We start from the raw sequence: 21,151 nt of genomic DNA on the forward strand, positions 1-21,151 counted from the left end.
CTCAGTGTTCATATCTGTGCACACTACAGAGTTAAAGCTGTGTTGAAGTTAATGAGATAATTAACTGATGATTGAGCATTAATTATGAACACCTGCTGTTAACAAGCAGAATCACTGTCGCGTTCACTACGTCACGGGTGTTCAACAGTAATGTAACGCAGGTGAATAAGTGGGAGGTTCACTTACCTGATTAAAGCACGGGCCAGTCAAGAGTTGAAACGTAGACCAGTAAAAAACGGTGTGTTAGAATCCAGTATGAATGAGCACGAGCTATAAGCGGGAGCGAGTACTAGTTTTGGCATGTTGTTTCGTCAGGAGAGATGCGCCAACGGTAAGCTGCTGTTTCTATCCATTGAGCTGCGGTTTGTCTGTAAACAGTATAGGCTATGTGCAAACTTGCGCTACTGCTGTGCTGCCGATTGTCTGTGCGCGGTTGTAATGCTTGATAACTGCTACTTTGGTCACGCTGATAAAACCTTGTGTGCGGTCTGATGTTTATCATTGTCAGCTCGATAGTGTCTGTGTATATTCCAGCGAATGTTTGAAATTGGAGCGTTTCACTATCACACGAGTTACTTCCTGTTTGCGGTGCTTGATGGGTAATGTAGTTAATCGCTTTACACTGGATGTAATGTAATGTAATGGATTGCTATGCTCAGCTTTGCTATTTAAAACTACACTCACTGGTTTTCACTTTAGGCCAACATACTGAGAACACTTTTGTGGTTTTGGGGTATTGGTTTAATGTGCAACATTGACATTGATGTATATTTGGTGTGTGTGAAATGGTTGCATTTCTGTGATTCTTTGTTTGGTCATTTAGTTTAAAAAACTGAGTATATTATAATATTTATAATATTAAATACTGACTATATTGAAATTTATATTTTTATATTTGTATTATTCAGAATTTGTGGTATATTATTTTAGGGCTGGGCGATTTAAATCGCGATATTGTTATGCGCATCTCGTCAGTAAAGCCGGTTCCTTGATTAGTAGTAAATCGCCATAACCTGCTTTCAGATGAAGCGGCATTTAGGGCTGAGGAGATAATTAAGTGATTAATTTAGTGATGATTGAGCATTATTGAAGACACCTGATGTTAACAAGCAGAATCACTGAAGAAGAAAATCACAAATTGTAAGTTACCATTGTGGTGATGGGTGTTTGCTTTAGTTGGGCTCTAGACCATTATGTGTTTACTTAAATTGTACTGTTGTTTGTCTGCTGTTATTGATTTATAACAGTTAAATGAACAAAGTAAAGTGTTATCATATAGCCTAGTGTTGGTTATGTTTTGACATAATCATGCTGTGATCTGAAAAATGAAACATATTAAAATAGTTTGGTTTAACTTATTAGCTGCAGTTTAGTGATTCTTCAGCCTATAATTATCAGTACTTTACTTATAATTCAAAATATTTAATAAACATTGTTCTGATCAAAAAGACATTCAGACATATTCATTTAAAACACAGATATCAATAATCAGCCTGTGAATCTCAACAATGGTGACAAGAATAAAGCATGTTGCAGTGGCTGCCACCAATCACAACTCATTAATGGCTCCCATCATGCATTGCGGTATGAATACATTATGATCTGAATTGTCTATGTAATTTACTTTTCCTCATTGAATATTCTGCTCCTCACCATTGTTGAGATGCATAGACTGAATCTTGAGATCTGTGTGTGCCTAAAAGAATGATTTTTTTTAAACAACTTTTAAGAAATCCATTATATTATAACAAAAATTCTGGCCATTTATTGAGATTCACAGTTATGCAGTAACCAACAACATAAATCGAAATCAGAAAGAAAGATTATAATGAGTTCAGTGATCAAGTTCAAATGATGATTGTCATAATCAGTGCTTTATTTGTAAAGTGGGAGGTCCCGGAGCGCAGAGGGGGGGTGGATCCGGCGACTCAAAACGGGGGTTGGAGGTAACGGAACAAAAAAAATAAATAATAATAATTACACTGCCTACGTAGCTTCTCTGCAGGGACAGCGCCAGCTGAGTGGGTGCTATAGATAGATCATTGACGGGGAGCTGCGCAAAACTTGGCCACTAAATATTTAATATTCAGTTATGTTAATGATCACAATTAAAGTTTTAATTTTATTAAATTGAACAAGTAGGCTACTTAAATAACATTCAGCATTCAATCAAATATTCTAAAAGATGTAGGCTATTATTAATAATAATGTTTATTTATTTTATTACAGATAGAACAAATAAATTAATAATAATGACTGTTATTTCAACAAAATATCTCGTTATTTCGAAATAATATGTGTGCGTGCATCTGTAAATCCGGTGACGCGTGTATTGATTTTTATTAATAAAAACAATAAAGTGTTTTCTCTAAAAGTGTCGACTCAGCTGCAAAGATGAAGTTGACGATCGCCATCTCCGTGTGAACGCACTTATAGAGAGAAATGCACATAAATAGGCCTAATGGATTACATAATCAGAGAGTAGCCTTTTTCCTTTTTCGTTTTGAATTATTTCGTTTAAAGACATTTCAAGCTTTGTGTATTTGATGTATTTGTCATGTCTGTGTGAGGCATACACTGAGTTTCGTGCTGCTGTTCACGTGCAATGCAAGTGAGCGCGCTGGCGCCTCCGTTATATTTTTTTCGTATTCAATAAATAGGCCTACAGGCAAATGGTTGATGAAAATTTGATTAAAATTAAGATACAATTTATACAAAACGAAATTCACTTTAAAGAAAGGCTTTCTAAACAACTTCAACTTCAACGGACAAAATCATGTCTGACCCGCTCCATGTCTCATATTGCGCATCCTATCTTACTCGGTCGTGCTGTTCACTTTTCATAAATCAACATAAATGAAAAAAAAACAAAAACATTATAATATTTTAACAAATATGAAACTAAATGTGCTTTTTTAATGGCTACAACGGCATAGTAGGCCTACATACTCTCTATTTGTACACATTTCTGCACATTAATTTAATTCTGAATTTTGCACACACAAGTGAAAGGCATTTGTTCAGATCAAGTTCACGGATAATTGTGCGTTATTAATCATTATGATACTAAAATCCTGACAAATATGCTATGTACAAAAAATCAGATGAGCCCATAATATGAACGCATTTACACGTTAAGCATTTTCCTCCCATATATAGAAAACCATTATAAGAACGCTTAATGTGGCAGATTAGAATGTCCCCTTATTATGTCGAAATAACGAGATATAATGTCGATACTAGGCTACTGTGTCCACCGTGGTCTCCTTTTTGATCAGCAGAAACGATTTTTGCTTGTTTGGGATCTGACTGTCTAGCGTCTTTTTGACATTTTTCCCCTGAGTGAAACGATCGAGGCTAACATCAATCTCAACTCGTACAACAAGCGCGCAAGTCATGTGTCACAAACATTGAACACTAAAACAGTAATTTTATTTTATTTAGGCAATTAATTTTATTGACACGGGAGGTGCCGGATCCAATAAAAAAGGTTCCGGATCCAATGTCGGAGGTGCCGGAACATGTTCCGGCGTGTTCCGGCTCAAATTAAGCCCTGGTCATAATATAACCATCACCATCAGATCACTTTTTATTCTTTGTTCAATGGGCAGTTTTAACTCAGATACAACCGCCAAAGAAAATCTAAAGTACATAAAAAAGGGTCAGAGCCCAACTAAAGCAACTACCCATCACAATAATGGTAACTTACAATTTGCGATTTTCTCCTTCAGCGATTCTACTTGTTAACATCAGGTGTCTTCAATAATGTTCAATCATCACTAAATTAATCACTTAGTTATCTCATTAACTTAAACACTCTTGAGTGTGGACTCATACACTCCCAGGAGTGTTAATTTAACACCGCTAATTTACTGGAGGTTTTGCTGTGTACAAAGAGCCGTAGTTAACTGACAAGCTGAGCCATATCGCATTAAATATCGCTGGCGATACGTCCGCGATATTCATATGATTTGGCTCAGCTTGTCAGTTAACTACGGCTCTTTGTAGTAAATGCCGCTCCATCTGAAAGCAGGTGATGGTGATTTACTACTAATCAAGGAACCGGCTTTACTGATGAGATGCGCATAACAATATCGCGATTTAAATCGCCCAGCCCTATTATGAATGTGGCTATTAATATTGTTGTTTACACCATAGCCTTTCTATTTCTACAGGTTTATAACCTGCTATTTGTGGACTAATCAACTGTATGTGAAAAATGAATCAAAGTAAATAAAAAACCACAACGAGTCATAACAACGTGTCCTCTCCTGATGCCCCGTTCGGTGGGGAGATTCTTATAGAACCGAACAATCACTGAAGGAAAGAGAAACACAAGAACTACAACTGACTTCAGCCACAGCCTTAGATGAAATCAACTGAAGAGAAAAGAAGACATTCAGGCAGAGGCGGATTAAACAACTCCACAAACAGCATTACCAGCTTATTACTAACCAGACTGACTTTATTTCATTTCCGTTTGAATGAAATCAATAGTTGTATTTTAAAGTCACCATGATGGTGGTTAGCGTTTGCTTTAGTTGGGCTCTTGACCATTAACTTTTTTAATACAACATTTTCTCTGGCTGCTATAATTATGTAGTTATAAAACACGTTTGTTACAGCGAAAAAGCCATGAGAAAAAGAGATCAGGTGATGTTGGTTGTTTATTGATGATGATGATGACAAAGTCAAATGTAATTGCCTCATTTGCTGATCTTGTTCAGTGTGTAATGCTTTTTAATATTGTTTTATTCATAAACGAAGTCATTTGATTTTACAGCATGAAATCTAACCGTATTGTTTATCAAACAATATACTTTTTTTTTATATATATATATAGTTAGTGCACAAAAACCGTTCATCTATGGCATTACTTCGACTCACACAGACATCAAGAAACAGCATATGAATCTCAACAATGGTGACAAAAGATACAAAAAATCCTGATGCATAATTTATTAATGCCGCAATGCATGCTGGGAGATATGGGTGAGTTTTGATTGGTGGTACCCAGCATGCACTGCAGTATGAAGCATTTCATTGATTGTCACCATTGTTGAGAGTCATACACTGATTCTTGATGTCTAAGTAATAATGTAGAAGAGAAAGTTTAATGCACTAAATGTTTTTAAAATTCTTTATATTATTTGATTAACTGTTGGAACTAATGCTGTCAGGTCTCACAGCTACTATAATAAATAAAACAAAATCACACAACCCCAAAGCATTAGACACTGAAAAAGATAAGTGATTTAGGCCACAATATGATGATTACACCTTCATCAATAAACAGTCAATATCACTTGATCTCATTTTCTCTTCGCTTTTTCGCTGCAATAAATGTGTTTTATTAACACATAATTATAGCAGCTAGAGAAAATTTTATATTAAAGAGTCAATGGTCAAGAGCCCAACTAAAGCAAATGCTAACCACCATCATGGTGACTTTAAAATACAACTATTGATTTAATTCAAACGGAAATGAAATAAAGTCAGTCTGGTTAGTAATAAGTGAAGCTGGTAATGCTGTTTTTGGAGTTGTTTAATCCGCCTCTGCTGAGATCTTCACAGATTTAATGTCTTCTTTTCTCTTCAGTTGATTTCATCTAAGGCTGTGGCTGAAGTCAGTTGTAGTTCTTGTGTTTCTCTTTCCTTCATTGATTCTGCTTGTTAACAGCAGGTGTTCATAATTAATGCTCAATCATCAGTTAATTATCTCATTAACTTCAACACCGCTTTACCTCTGTAGTGTGCACACATATGAACACTGAGCAGTGTTAATTTAACATGGGCGTTTTTCTGTGTACTATTACATGAATCTTACCTGTTTCATTTACATACGACTGACTAGGGATGGGCGATATATCGCATGCGATTGTTATGCGCATCTCATCAGTAAAGCCGGTTCCTTGATTAGTAGTAAATCGCCTTCACCTGCTTTCAGATGGAGCGGCATTTACTACAAAGAGCCGTAGTTAACTGACAAGCTGAGCCAAATCACATCAATATCGCGGACGTATCGGCAGCAATAATTAATGCGATATGGCTCAGCTTGTCAGTTAACTACGGCTCTTTGTACACAGCAAAAACTCCAGTAAATTAACACTGCTGGGAGTGTATGAGTCCACACTCAAGAGTGTTAAAGTTAATGAGATAATTAAGTGATTAATTTAGTGATGATTGAACATTATTGAAGACACCTGATGTTAACAAGCAGAATCACTGAAGGAGAAAATCACTAATTGCAAGTTACCATTGTGGTGATGGGTGTTTGCTTTAGTTGGGCTCTAGACCATTATTTGTTTACTTTAAAGTTTGTTTGGTTGTTGTATTTGAATTGTAACTGCCAGTTGAACAAAGAAAAAAGTGATCTGATGGTGTTGGTTATATTATAACATTCATCATTTGAAATTGATCACTGAACTCATTAAGATCCTTCATTCTGACTTCGATTTATGTTGTTGGTTAGTGAATCTGCATAAATGCCCAGAATTTTTGATATAATATAAAGGATTTCTTAAAAGTTGTTTTTTAAAAAAATCTTTCTTTTAGGCACACACAGATGTCAAGATTCAGTCTATGCATCTCAACAATGGTGATGAGCAGAATATTCAATTAGGAAAAGTAAATTACATAGACAATTCAGATCATAATTTATTCATACCGCAATGCATGATGGGAGCCATTAATGAGTTGTGATTGGTGGCAGCCACTGCAACATGCTTTATTATTGTCACCATTGTTGAGATTCACAGGCTGATTATTGATGTCTGTGTTTTAAAAGAATTTATCTGAATGTCTTTTGATCAGAACAATGTTTATTAAATATTTTGAATTATAAGTAAAGTACTGATAATCATAGGCTGAAGAATCACTAAACTGCTGCTAACAAGTTAAACCAAACTATCTCAATAAGTTTCCTTTTTCAGATCACAGCATGATTATGTCAACACATAACCAATACTATCAGATCACACTATACTTTGTTCATTTAACTGTTTTAAATCAATAATAGCAGACAAACAACAGTAAATATTAAAGTAAACATATAATGGTCTAGAGCCCAACTAAAGCAAACACCCATCACCTTAATGGTAACTTACAATTTGTGATTTTCTCCTTCAGTGATTCTGCTTGTTAACATTAGGTGTCTTCAATAATGCTCAATCATCACTAAATTAATCACTTAATTATCTCATTAACTTTAACACTCTTGAGTGTGGACTCATATACACTCCCAGCCCCAGGAGTGTTAATTTAACACCGCTCCATCTGAAAGCAGGTGAAGGTGATTTACTACTAATCAAGGGAACCGGCTTTACTGATGAGATGCGCATAACAATATCGTGCGATATATCGCCCATCCCTACGACTGACAAATATAAATCACATTCAGTTTATTAATACAATTACATAAATCTTATCTGTTTCATTTAGATATGACTTAAAAATATGAATCACATTCAGATTATTGATTGGTTTATGTTAAAACTATGTAATCCAAATGCATGGGAATTTGTTATGCAATTCAAATACATAAATCTTATTTTTAGACACAATTTTTTTTTGAGTGTACGTGAAATTTCTACTTAAGTACAGTAACGAAGTATTTGTACTCCGTTACATTACAACACTGTAGATGTGTAGACACATAATATTAACATTACCTCATTAAGTAGGCCTCTCTGTGGGAGCAGAAACTCTTTATCCCCATGTGATGAGCATTTGGTTGAGTGCACTTTATAACACTATTTGTCATAATTTCTGGTGTATTGACTTACAACTGCCTGTGGTTCTGTTGGGACAGGAGGCTCCAAAAGACAGATATTACCATCAGAATCTGTTGGGACCAACAAAAAACCCAACCCAAAGTAAAATAAATGGAAAAATAAAAAATAGCCTATATAAAAAATAACACATATGTAAACCTCTTACATTTTATGAAGGCCCTTAGATCTTTGGGACTGGCTCTGAAGTCCCTCCAGGAATTCCCAAAAATGCTGCTGCACTGTTAGACACTGGATGCTATTTAGTTATTTAATATGTCAAATGTTTGTAAGGTCAGGTAGCCTACACCCATGATATGCTCAAGCCTTACTTGACTGAATTATGTTTTTATATTTAATTTTCAGCTGCTGCCATGGTCTTTTAATGCCTGCAGGATTACAATGAATGAAAATTAAAATTAGGTTGAATAACATACTGTTCTTCCAGTTTCACCTCTGATATTATAACAGTTGGGTAAGTTACTTGTATTACTAACTACAAATGACATCTTCAACAGTGTAATTAGATTAATGTAATAATGACTATCTTTAGAAATTATTGGTCTACTTATTACTAATTACTAAATCCCATGTCTAAACACTTGAACAATACAAGGAGAGACAAGAAACTGCACTTTTAATGCTTTCAAATAAACAATATACAATTGCATGAATTATTCTTGAATTGACAAAAGTGTGTAGTAGGGCTGGGCGATTTAAATCGCGATATTGTTATGCGCATCTCATCAGTAAAGCCGGTTCCTTGATTAGTAGTAAATCACCATCACCTGCTTTCAGATGGAGCGGCATTTACTACAAAGAGCCGTAGTTAACTGACAAGCTGAGCCAAATCACATCAATATCGCGGACGTATCGCCAGCGATATTTAATGCGATATGGCTCAGCTTGTCAGTTAACTACGGCTCTTTGTACACAGCAAAACCTCCAGTTTTAAATTAACACTCCTGGGAGTGTATGAGTCCACACTCAAGAGTGTTTAAGTTAATGAGATAACTAAGTGATTAATTTAGTGATGATTGAGCATTATTGAAGACACCTGATGTTAACAAGTAGAATCGCTGAAGGAGAAAATCGCAAATTGTAAGTTACCATTATTGTGATGGGTAGTTGCTTTAGTTGGGCTCTGACCCTTTCATGTGTACTTTAGATTTTGTTTGGCTGATGTTTCTGAGTTGAAAGTGCCAGTTGAACAAAGAATAAAAAGTGATCGGATAGTGTTGGTTATATTATGACAATCATCGTTTGAACTTGATTACTGAACTCATTAAAATTCTTCTTTCTGACTTCGATTTATGTTGTTGGTTACAGCATAACTGTGAATCTGAATAAATGGCCAGAATTTTTGATATAATATAAAGGATTTTTTAAAAGTTGTTTTTTAAAAAATCGTTCGTTTAGGCACACACAGACGTCAAGATTCAGTCTATGCATCTCAACAATGGTGAGGAGCAGAATATTCAATGAAGAAAAGTAAATTACATAGACAATTCAGATCATAATTTATTCATACCGCAATGCATGATGGGAGCCATTAATGAGTTGTGATTGGTGGCAGCCACTGCAACATGCTTTATTATTGTCACCATTGTTGAGATTCACAGGCTGATTATTGATGTCTGTGTTTTAAATGAAGTAATCTGAACATCTATTGATCAGAACAATGTTTATTAAATATTTTGAATTATAAGTAAAGTGCTGATAATCATAGCCTGAAGAATCACAAAACTGCTGCTAACAAGTTAACCCAACTCTCTCAATAAGTTTCCTTTTTCAGATCACAGCATAATTACGTCAAAACATAACCAACACTATCAGATCACGTTTTACTTTGTTCATTTAACTGTTATAAATCAATAACAGCAGACAATCAACAGTAAAAATTAAAGTAAACATATAATGGTCAAGAGCACAACTAAAGCAAACACCCATCACCTTAATGGTAACTTACAATTTGTGATTTTCTCTTTCAGTGATTCTGCTTGTTAACATCAGGTATTTTCAATAATGCTCAATAGTCACTTAATTAATCACTTAATTATCTCATTAACTTTAACACTCTTGAGTGTGGACTCATATACACTCCCAGCCCCAGGAGTGTTAATTTAACACCGCTCCATCTGAAAGCAGGTGATGGCGATTTACTACTAATCAAGGAACCGGCTTTACTGACGAGATGCGCATAACAATATCGTGCGATATATCGCCCATCCCTAATCTGATATTATAAGGATTATAAGGATCTCAACTTCAGTGATCGTCTGATGATTTCTAATAGGATCAGAATAAGCATATTCAGAAATGAATTATTTGGAAATTTGTTTAAAATGTAGTGTAATAGAAATCTGAAAGTGTGTGTGCATTCATGTCTGTATTAATTGTTGTGATCTCACATTTTGACTTAATCATTATTAAGTCATATAAATTCTGATTTCAATTGATTCTGGCCAAGATTTTCTCAGTTAGATGAAAAGCCATATGACATGGAAAGAGGTTTTGAATTTAGACTTTTGAAGTTTAGGGGTGGGTTAATCTGAAATTGATGATAATAAAAACAGGCTTCAATGCAACAAGATGGTCATTTCATAGTCTTATCGTAGTTGACACAGTTTTATTCAATAAACGAGTCAAAAGGAAATATTTGTCAAATATTCTGTAGGTGATTCAATTAAACTAAATTTGTATAATAAATGTCCACAAGGCTATAGGCTACTTACAATGTAAGTTCATGATCTTAATTAAGTTTACTCATTACTTGAGCATGTACATTTATGCATATTATGCATGAAGGTGTGCAATACTTACATGTGATGGTAAAATCCCCAATTAAGATTAAATTCTCTTCTACTTGATAAAACCCAAATGAACATTGTGCTATTTCTATTCTTGCCACATGGTGGCGCTAGCTACTTTTAATTGGAAAATTCTTGATTGTTTGAATTCAGTATATTTTGGATCAAGTCAAAGACTCCTTGCTTTTGATCTGTATTTACAATGAAGCAAGTGCTTATTTAGGCCTACTTTCTGAACATAATTAAAATATATATATTTTAAATGCCAAATTGTAATGAAACTAATGTCTTTATGTCTGTATTAGTTCTAATTAGTCACTGTTGTTTCTAATTAGTTAATCCTTGTCCAGCTGTTCCTGTTTAGTGTCCTCATGTATGTATACTCCCTTTTCTGTTCAGTCTTTTGTCGGTTATTGTTTGTGTCAAACGTGAATGTGACGGTTCTTCTAGAGTTGTTATTAAAGACTGTGTATTTTATAATCTCCTTTGTTGTGTGCTTTCTACTGCCACATATCTATGAAAAATAGCATACTAAATATGTGGTGTGTGCTGAATATACATCCATCATATTTCATTTTCATTGATTTGTTAATACAGTGCCCCTAAAGGTAGATGGTGATGATAAAAAATGGGAGATGGGAGGAAAAACTATGTCAGTGCTTTTGCGAGCGAACGCAAAATTTCTTAGTGGAACACAATAGTTTTGAGAGAGAACATAAAGTGTATCTGGGGAACATTTTCCTTCCTTTTTTATCTCCATGCCTCTTCACGGGGTCTGTAATGTAACTTGTGATGCTACACAGTAATAAACTAGAGTTACTGTGCATGTGATGTAAGTCTACAGAGCCCTAAAGGGACATGATGATGGAAAAAAATGAGATGGGAGGAAAAAATATATTTTGCTCGCAAAACAACACAAAGGTTTTAAGTGGAATGCAAAACTTTTAAAAGAGAACGCAAAAGTATTGAAAGATTTTTTTTTTTCTCCTATGCCATATTTTCCCACCATCATGTTCCTTTAGGTTCTCTGTAGCCTATCTATGGTGACATGAGTGGTTGCTATGCTTAAAAATAATTGAAATTGAATAATTGAATTAAAAATCTTTATTGGCATTGATGGTTCCAAGAAGAACCTTTTAATATCCATAGAGCTGGTAAGTCCCGCCCCTTCCGTAAAACTCCGCTGGACCTCAAAGTTGAAAAATCGTCAATGCAAGTGAATGGGAGAAAATAATTATTATGTTGTCTGTGAATTTTTTATATAACTCTCCATGTTACGAGTTTGACAGTATATGGTATGATTCTTCGGCTAGCAGTTGTGGAAAAGACATAACGAGAAAGACTACATGTCGCCTATGTGACGTCACCCCATAAAGTTGACTTACCCGTGGTTTTCGCCAACCTCAACGATTTTGTCCTCTCCCTGAAAGAAGGCGGTGAAGTGCACCAAAGACACAGCCATGTTTAGCGGGATCCGTGAGCTAGTCCGTGTGCTAGTGGTGGGGACGTTTCAAACGCGTCGAGAGTTGTAGTCTACAAAGTGCTCTCACACAAAGTCTAACCGTATCAAACTTCTACCCGCTAAATTGTATCATTCTTTACACGAAAAGTTATATAAAAAATTCACAGACAACATATGTTCACATTCATGGCACAATTCAAACGGGACCAGAAAATAATTATTTTCTCCCATTCACTTGCATTGATGGTTTTTCAACTTTGAGGTCCAGCGGGGTTTTGCGGAAGGGGCGGGACTACCAGCTCTATAGTTCAGCAGATTAATGATATTTCAAGAGAATCGTTCAAATTGGTATACAAGCATTAAATTTGGCACAGATACTCTCTAAGGGTCACTTTTTTGGAAAAAGCCATTGTCCACCCAAAAATTCAACATGGCGGCCATTTTTTCAAGAAAAAATATTTCTGTCATTTCATTGAATCATTTCATTTATTTCTGTCAAATGATCATCATGTCAATCATTTAAACAGTGAAGTAGGCATAACACTGTGTGAAAATACTCTCTTCAGAATGTTTTTTTGGAAACTGTGCTTGTCCCTCAAAAATTCAAGATGGCCGCCATTTCTCTTGAATCCTTCTTTTTTTTCAAATGGTGATGCTATCATGAAATTTGGTACAAATATTCTTCAAGGAACATTATCATGGAAAAAGGTGTGTGCCACTCAAAAATTCAAGATGGCAACCATTTTCAAGATGGCCACCATTTCTGCCACAGCTCAATTTAATGTGTTAAATTGTTAGTTTTACTTGCACTGTAGTTCTTGACTAGTAGTAATAGTATAGCTAAGTTTAGTGTCCCAAATGCTGTCTAACAGCCCCTCATCAATTAGCTAGTAATAGATGTAGCTAGATAGCCGCACCTGAATTGACAGGTTGTCCCAGCGCGGGAGAGCCGAGCCAAGGGGAAGCGGGGCAATACATGACTTCTTCATGTTTGCTTACCTGGAAGGTGTACAGATCACACGGGACTTAAATGGCACTGGATGAATGATCGGGCTAGGTGTAGGTGACCCAAACCTAGTTGTATCCCATACCTGAATGTGTTCTATGTCTATGATTGAGGTGGTAAAAGGATAACACCTCAGCCTTAATCAGACAATAAACCCCCAAAATGGCAAATGAAAATCCCATGTCAGCCAAGAGGCCAACTGATTGCATGAAATGTTGTCTTTGTCAGACAGACACAAAGGAACCCCTCCAATCACCACCTACCCATCATGTTTCTCAACATGATGGCTATAAAATGATTGCCACCAACATTCCACTCTTTCACAAGATGAACAAAATGTCAATAACCCTGGACCTGGAATGACTGGATGAAGGTGGTGGTATAGAAGCTCCTTTGAGAAGGACCAAACGAAGTATCACTACAATTGTCGACTTCGGTTCAACAACACAAAGTTACTTCGTGCCCAGAAGCAACAATCCGATGCTCAGTGAGACAGATGAAGGCCAAACAAAGCATCACAGAACCATGATGCAGAAAAGTCTAGATGATCAGGTTTGCTTTCTTTGTAATAACATATCTCCTGAACGTCAGGTAATGACAATGCACCTGAATGACAGACATGAATGTGCACAAACTCTGAATAATGGTAAATTATTGTCTCAACTAAGTGGTGCTGATGCCATTGCACAGGAGCTGAAATACCATCATTTGTGTCTCATTCATCTTTACAACAGAGAGAAACTCCACCTCAGAAGGCTTGAGAAAGGGTCACAGAGTGAAACGATTCAACCAGCCATATTTCCTATGGCTCTTTCTGAACTGGTCACCTATATTGTTGAAACCAGTCTCAATTCTGATGGTCCTTCCGCCTTCCTTCTCGCAGATATGTGCAACCTGTACCAGCAGCGTCTAGATAAACTGGGTGTACATTCCCCTACAGTTAACTCTACTAGACTAAAGGAAAAGCTGTTGGCTGAGATCCCTGAACTCACGGCTCACAAACAGGGCAGAGATGTGCTCCTGGCTTTCCAGAAAGATGTTGGCTTGGCTCTCTCTCAAGCGTCTGAAGACTCAGAGGCACTTATCATGGCCAAGGCTGCAAAAATCCTGAGAAGGCATATTCTGGATTATCAGTCCAAATTTGATGGAATATTCCATGAAGGATGTATCAAAGAGGCCATCCCCCCATCTCTCCTGCAATTTGTTGGTATGGTAGAACATGGATCCCACATCAAATCGCAGCTGAGATTTGGCACTTCACAGACTGCCCAGGCTATTGCGCAACTTTTGCAGTACAACCTTCCTGGATATGTTGCCCCCAATACAACACTTGCTGACAAGCATCTTTTTCCATTAACATGTCCTTTAGAGAGTATTTATATCAAATTTAATGCTTGGATCACTGTTTGAATAATTGATATAATAAGCATTGAATAGCATGGCAGCCATCTTGAAAAATGGGCGCCATATTGAATTTTTGAGTGGCCAACGCCTTTTTCCAGAATAGTGGCCCTTATGGCTCGTTTCCACTGAGCGGTACGGTACGGAACGGAACGGTACACATTTATTTGCGTTTCCACTATCAAAAGTTGTGAATGGTACCAAAATGCCGAACCGTAACGTACCACTTTTTAGGTACCCTTCCATTGGGGTACCTACACAGTAAATTCCCCAGTGTTAAATCAACACTGCTCAGAGCACATATGGTCCCACTCTACATGGTGTTAAAGTAACACTGAAGCAGTGTTAAAGTTAATGAGACAATTAAGTGATCAATTGAGTGATGAGTGAGCATTATTGAAGACACCTGATGATAACAAGCAGAATCACTGAAGGAGAAAATCTCAAATTGTAAGCCACCGTTATGGTGATGGGTGTTTGCTTTAGTTGGGCTCTTGACCCTTAAATTATTAACTTTAGTTTTTGTTTGGCTGCTGTATCTGAGTTATAACTGCCAGATGAACAAAGAAAAAAAGTGATCTGATGGTGTTGGTTATGTTATGACAATCATCATTTGAACTTTATGTCTTTGATTTATGTTGTTGATTACAGCATAACTGCGATTCTGCATAAATATCCAGAATTTTAGATATAAGGATTTCTTAAAAGTTTTAATTTTTAATTTTTATTTTTTTAAATATTTCTTTTAGGCACACACAGACATAAAGATTCAGTCTATGCATCTCAACAATGGTGACGAGCAGAATATTCAATTAGGAAAAGTAAATTATATAGACCATTCAGGTCATAATTTATTCATACTGCAATGCATGATGGGAGCCATTAATGAGTTGTGATTGGTGGCAGCCACTGCAACATGCTTTATTATTGTCACCATTGTTGAGATTCACAGGCTGATTATTGATGTCTGTGTTTCTAAATAAATACATTTGAAAAGTGTTTAGATCAGAACAATGTTTATTAAATGTTTTGGATTATATGAAAAATACTGATAATCATATGCTGTAGAATCACAGAGTTTCTGCTAATAAGATAAACCAAACTATCTCAACAAGTTTCATTTTTCAGATCACAGCATGATTGTCAAAACATAACCAACACTATCAGATCACACTTTTTCTTTGTTCATTTGACTGTTATAAATTAATAACAGCAGACAAATAAAGTCTAAAGTTAATAATATACAGTAAGGGTCAAGAGCCCAACTAAAGCAAACACCCATCACCATTACGGTGGCTTACAATTTGAGATTTTCTCCTTCAGTGATTCTGCTTGTTATCATCAGGTGTCTTCAATAATGCTCAATCATCACTCAATTGATCACTTAATTGTCTCATTAACTTGAACACTGCTTCAGTGTTAGTTTAACACCATGTAGAGTGGGACCATATGTGCTCTGAGCAGTGTTAATTTAACACTGGGGAATTTACTGTGTAGCACAGTGGAACGGTACTAAAAGGTGGAGCTAGACTCACTGCAGGATGTTGATTGGTTGACAGGGAATCGTCACTTGCACGTGCTACAAGGGGAATGACAACATAAGAAGCGCCATTTTTTAATATACAGTTTAATATAATACTACTGTTACTGTATCACGAAATGTAATTTTAAGAGTTTTTCAGGCGAGAATTAGTTGTTTAAAGCTCAAATCTGTGGTTTATTTATAAAGATGATTTTTTTTCCCCGGTTGTGAGATCCATGCGGTCAGCAGGCGCTCGGCGCTCATGTTTCCCGGCTGGATGAGCATTTCCTCGGCTAAGTTAGTTCTTCTGACGTTCGCCGCTGACGGTAGTGGTTAAACATGAGATTCGTCTTGTGTAGACCTAACGGGCGATCTTTGGTCTTGTGAATATATAATTCGTTCCCTGTCAATCGTTTTGGGTGAGGGCTAAGTTTAGATTCTTATTAACGTTATAGGCTATTTGTATTTAACTTTACTTGTAATGTTAGACTAGAGCGCTGCATTTGGATATTTGACTGAATTGTTTGCTTTATTTCTTCTTGTAAAGCTTCTTGTACCTTTTACTTAAACTTTTATATTGGCTATTTTTGATAAAACAGAAATTTTACAAAAAGAAATATTTCTTGTCATTTTTTTATTACAAGATGTTTATTGATGTTTACTGATGTTTATTGCAACATTTGTACAAATGCATATATTGCCTGAAATATGTTTATTTTTTTATTTTATTTTTTACGAAAAGAGGCAACGTTAGGGTTGTGTTTTAAATTTCGCTTTGTTATAAATAGAATAACGAATAACGTGCAGTGAATAATCAATATGCGTTGCGCATGAACCACATTTGTGTCCTATGGAAGCTTGTTTCCGCCACAAAAAAAAAAAAAGAAAGATAATTGCGACTTTTTATCTCACAATTGCGAGTTTACATCTCGCAATTCTGACTTTATTTCTCAGAATTGCGAGATATAAAGTCAGAATTGCGTGTTTTAAAGTCGCAATTGCGTGTTATAAAGTCAGAATTCTGAGATATAAAGTCAGAATTGCGAGATATAAAGTCAGAATTGCGTGAAATAAAGTCACAATTGCGTGTTATAAAGTCAGAATTCTGACTTTTTTTCTCGAAATTGCGACTTTATATCACGCAATTCTGACTTTATATCTCAGAATTCTGACTTTATATCACGCAATTGGGAGATATAAAGTCAGAATTGCATGATATAAAGTCGCAATTGCGTGTTATAAAGTCAGAATTGTGAGATATAAACTATTCTGAGGTAAAAAAAAAAAGTCCGTCTTTTTTTCCCCTTAGAATTGGACTTTATATCTCACAATTCTGAGAAAAGATGTCAGAATTGCGAGATATAAACTCGCAATTATGTGTTATAAAGTCAGAATTGCGTGATATAAAGTCAGAATTCTGAGATAATAAGTCAGAATTGCGTGATATAAAGTCGCAATTGCGAGAAAAAAAGTCAGAATTCTGACTTTATAAGACGCAATTGCGACTTTATATCTCGCAATTCTGACTTTATATCTCACAATTCTGACTTTATAACAAGCAATTGCGACTTTTTATCATGCAATTCTGACTTTATATATCCCAATTGCGTGATATAAAGTCAGAATTCTGAGATATAAAGTCAGAATTCTGAGATATAAAGTCAGAATTGCGTGATATAAAGTCGCAATTGCGAGAAAAAAGTCAGAATTCTGACTTTATAACACGCAATTGCGACTTTATATCATGCAATTCTGACTTTATATCTCCCAATTGCGTGATATAAAGTCAGAATTCTGAGATATAAAGTCAGAATTCTGAGATATAAAGTCAGAATTGCGTGATATAAAGTCGCAATTGCGAGGAAAAAAAGTCAGAATTCTGACTTTATAAGACGCAATTGCGACTTTATATCTCAGAATTCTGACTTTATAACACGCAATTGTGACTTTAAAACACGCAATTGCGACTTTATTTCACGCAATTCTGATTTTATATCTCACAATTCTGAGAAAGAAAGTCAGAATTGCGAGATGTAAACTTGCAATTGTGAGATAAAAAGTCGCAATTATCTTTTTTTTTTTTATTATTTTGTGGCGGAAACAAGCTTCCATACACAGCAAAATCCCCAGAGTAAAATTAACTCTGTTCAGAGAACATTTGGTCCCTCTCTACAGAGAGTTAAAATAACTCTGAATCAGAGTTAAAGTTAATGAGATACTTAAGTGATTAATTAAGTGATGATTGGGCATTAATGATGAACATCTGCTGTTAACAAGTTCTCAGCAGAGGAGGATTCAACAACTCCACAAACAGCATTACCAGCTTCACTTATTACTAACCAGGGGTGCGTTTCCCGAAAGCATCGTTGGCCAACTATGGTAGCAAGTTCATCGCAATGTCCATTGAACTCTATTGGTAACGACGGAACTTGCGACCATAGTTGGCCAACGATGCTTTCGCGAAACGCACCCCAGACTGACTTTATTTCTGTCAGACATCTACAGAAGGTCTTATTAAGAATTAACAGAGGTTAAGATGTTGATGATTTATTGAAAATGTATGATTACCATTATAGTGATGAGTGTTTCCTTCAGTTGGGCAGTTTGACTCTTCTTGCGAGTTTGTGGTTTTTGTAACAGCTTTTACCAAAACATGTAATTTGTTACAAAGAAAACAAAAAACAAAGATGATCAGGTGATATAGTGTTTAACAGCAGATAGTAAAAAAAATGAGCTTATATCGTCACTGTCCAAAAGTGGTCATTTGATGTTAATAGATTATTTTCACTAACAATACTCTCTTGCTACAGATTGGACATTTTGAATTTTTAAAATACATAATAGGGGATTTTTTTTTTTTTTAAACAAAGACATCAATAATCAGCTTATGAATCTCAACAATGGTGACATGCTTCATGCTGCAATGCATGCTGGGAGCCACAATAGTATAAAACTCATGGCTCCCAGGATGCATTGCGGCATGAAACATGTTACCATTGTTGAGATTCATAAGCTGATTCTTGATGTCTGTGTCTTAGAAAAAAAATCCCCTATTATGTATTTAAAAAAATTCAAAATGTCCAATTTGTGGCAAGAGAGTATTGTTAGTGAACATAATCTATTAACATCAAATGACCACTTTTGGACAGTGTTGATTAGGGCTGGGCGATTTAAATCGCGATATTGTTATGCGCATCTCATCAGTAAAGCCGGTTCCTTGATTAGTAGTAAATCACCATCACCTGCTTTCAGATGGAGCGGCATTTACTACAAAGAGCCGTAGTTAACTGACAAGCTGAGCCAAATCACATGAATATCGCGGACGTATCGCCAGCGATATTTAATGCGATATGGCTCAGCTTGTCAGTTAACTACGGCTCTTTGTACACAGCAAAACCTCCAGTAAATTAGCGGTGTTAAATTAACACTCCTGGGAGTGTATGAGTCCACACTCAAGAGTGTTTAAGTTAATGAGATAACTAAGTGATTAATTTAGTGATGATTGAACATTATTGAAGACACCTGATGTTAACAAGTAGAATCGCTGAAGGAGAAAATCGCAAATTGTAAGTTACCATTATTGTGATGGGTAGTTGCTTTAGTTGGGCTCTGACCCTTTTTTTATGTACTTTAGATTTTGATTGGTGGTTGTATCTGAGTTAAAACTACCCATTGAACAAAGAATAAAAAGTGATCTGATGGTGTTGGTTATATTATGACAATCATCATTTGAACTTGATCACTGAACTCATTAAAATCCTTCTTTCTGACTTCGATTTATGTTGTTGGTTACTGCATAACTGTGAATCTGAATAAATGGCCAGAATTTTTGTTATAATATAAAGGATTTCTTAAAAGTTTAAAAAAAAAATCATTCCTTTAGGCACACACAGATGTCAAGATTCAGTCTATGCATCTCAACAATGGTGAGGAGCAGAATATTCAATGAGGAAAAGTAAATTACATAGACAATTCAGATCATAATGTATTCATACCGCAATGCATGATGGGAGCCATTAATGAGTTGTGATTGGTGGCAGCCACTGCAACATGCTTTATTATTGTCACCATAGTTGAGATTCACAGGCTGACTATTGATATCTGTGTTTTAAATGAATATGTCTGAATGTCTTTTTGATCAGAACAATGTTTATTAAATATTTTGAATTATAAGTAAAGTACTGATAATCATAGGCTGAAGAATCACTTAACTGCAGCTAATAAGTTAAACCAAACTATTTTAATATGTTTCATTTTTCAGATCACAGCATGATTATGTCAAAACATAACCAACAGTATATGATAACACTTTACTTTGTTCAGTTAATTGTTATAAAACATTAACAGCAGACAATAAACAGTAAGTATTTAAGTAATCATATAATGGTCTAGAGCCCAACTAAAGCAAACACCCATCACCACAATGGTAACTTACAATTTGTGATTTTCTTCTTCAGTGATTCTGCTTGTTAACATCAGGTGTCTTCAATAATGCTCAATCATCACTAAATTAATCACTTAATTATCTCCTCAGCCCTAAATGCCGCTTCATCTGAAAGCAGGTGATGGTGATTTACTACTAATCAAGGAACCGGCTTTACTGACGAGATGCGCATAACAATATCGCGATTTAAATCGCCCAGCCCTAGTGTTGATATAAGCGCATCATTCTACTTTTTGTTGTTGAAAACTAGATCACCTGAACATCTTTGCATCTGGCATTCTTTGCAACAAATTACATGTTTTGGTAAAAGCTGTTACAAAAACCATAAACACTCAAAAATATAAGCTAGAGTCAAACTGCCCAACTAAAGGAAACATTCATCACGATAATGGTGATCATACATTTTCAATAAATCGTCAACATCTAAACCTCAATTCTCAATACGAACTTCTGTAAACGTATGACAGAAATAAAGTTAGTCTGGTTAGTAATAAGTGAAGCTGGTAATGCTGTTTATGGAGTTGTTTAATCCTCCTCTGCTGAGAACTTGTTGACAGCAGGTGTTCATCATTAATGCCCAATCATCACTTAATTAATCACTTAAGTATCTCATTAACTTTTACTCTGTTTCAGAGTTATTTTAACTCTCTGTAGAGTAGGGCTGGGCGATTTAAATCGCGATATTGTTATGCGCATCTCATCAGTAAAGCCGGTTCCTTGATTAGTAGTAAATCACC

The 21,151-nt window shown here is 35.6% G+C and overlaps 1 protein-coding gene across 2 annotated transcripts in view; it reads left to right on the top strand.

Annotated features, from left to right (window-relative positions):
• The first annotated feature begins 257 nt into the window (after positions 1–257).
• pde6ga (phosphodiesterase 6G, cGMP-specific, rod, gamma, paralog a) overlaps positions 258–21,151 on the top strand; it is a 33,760-nt gene continuing 12,866 nt past the window's right edge. Inside the window, exon 1 of one of the 2 annotated variants that reach the window (XM_081361153.1) lies at positions 258–331. The gene's annotated coding sequence lies outside the window, so the exon portion shown is untranslated. The remainder of the gene's footprint in view (positions 332–21,151) is intronic. The other variant, XM_081361151.1, reaches the window with a different exon arrangement.

Source organism: Scardinius erythrophthalmus, assembly GCF_964197995.2.
Source record: "Scardinius erythrophthalmus genome assembly, chromosome: 1".
In the NCBI taxonomy this organism is placed as follows: domain Eukaryota; kingdom Metazoa; phylum Chordata; class Actinopteri; order Cypriniformes; family Leuciscidae; genus Scardinius; species Scardinius erythrophthalmus.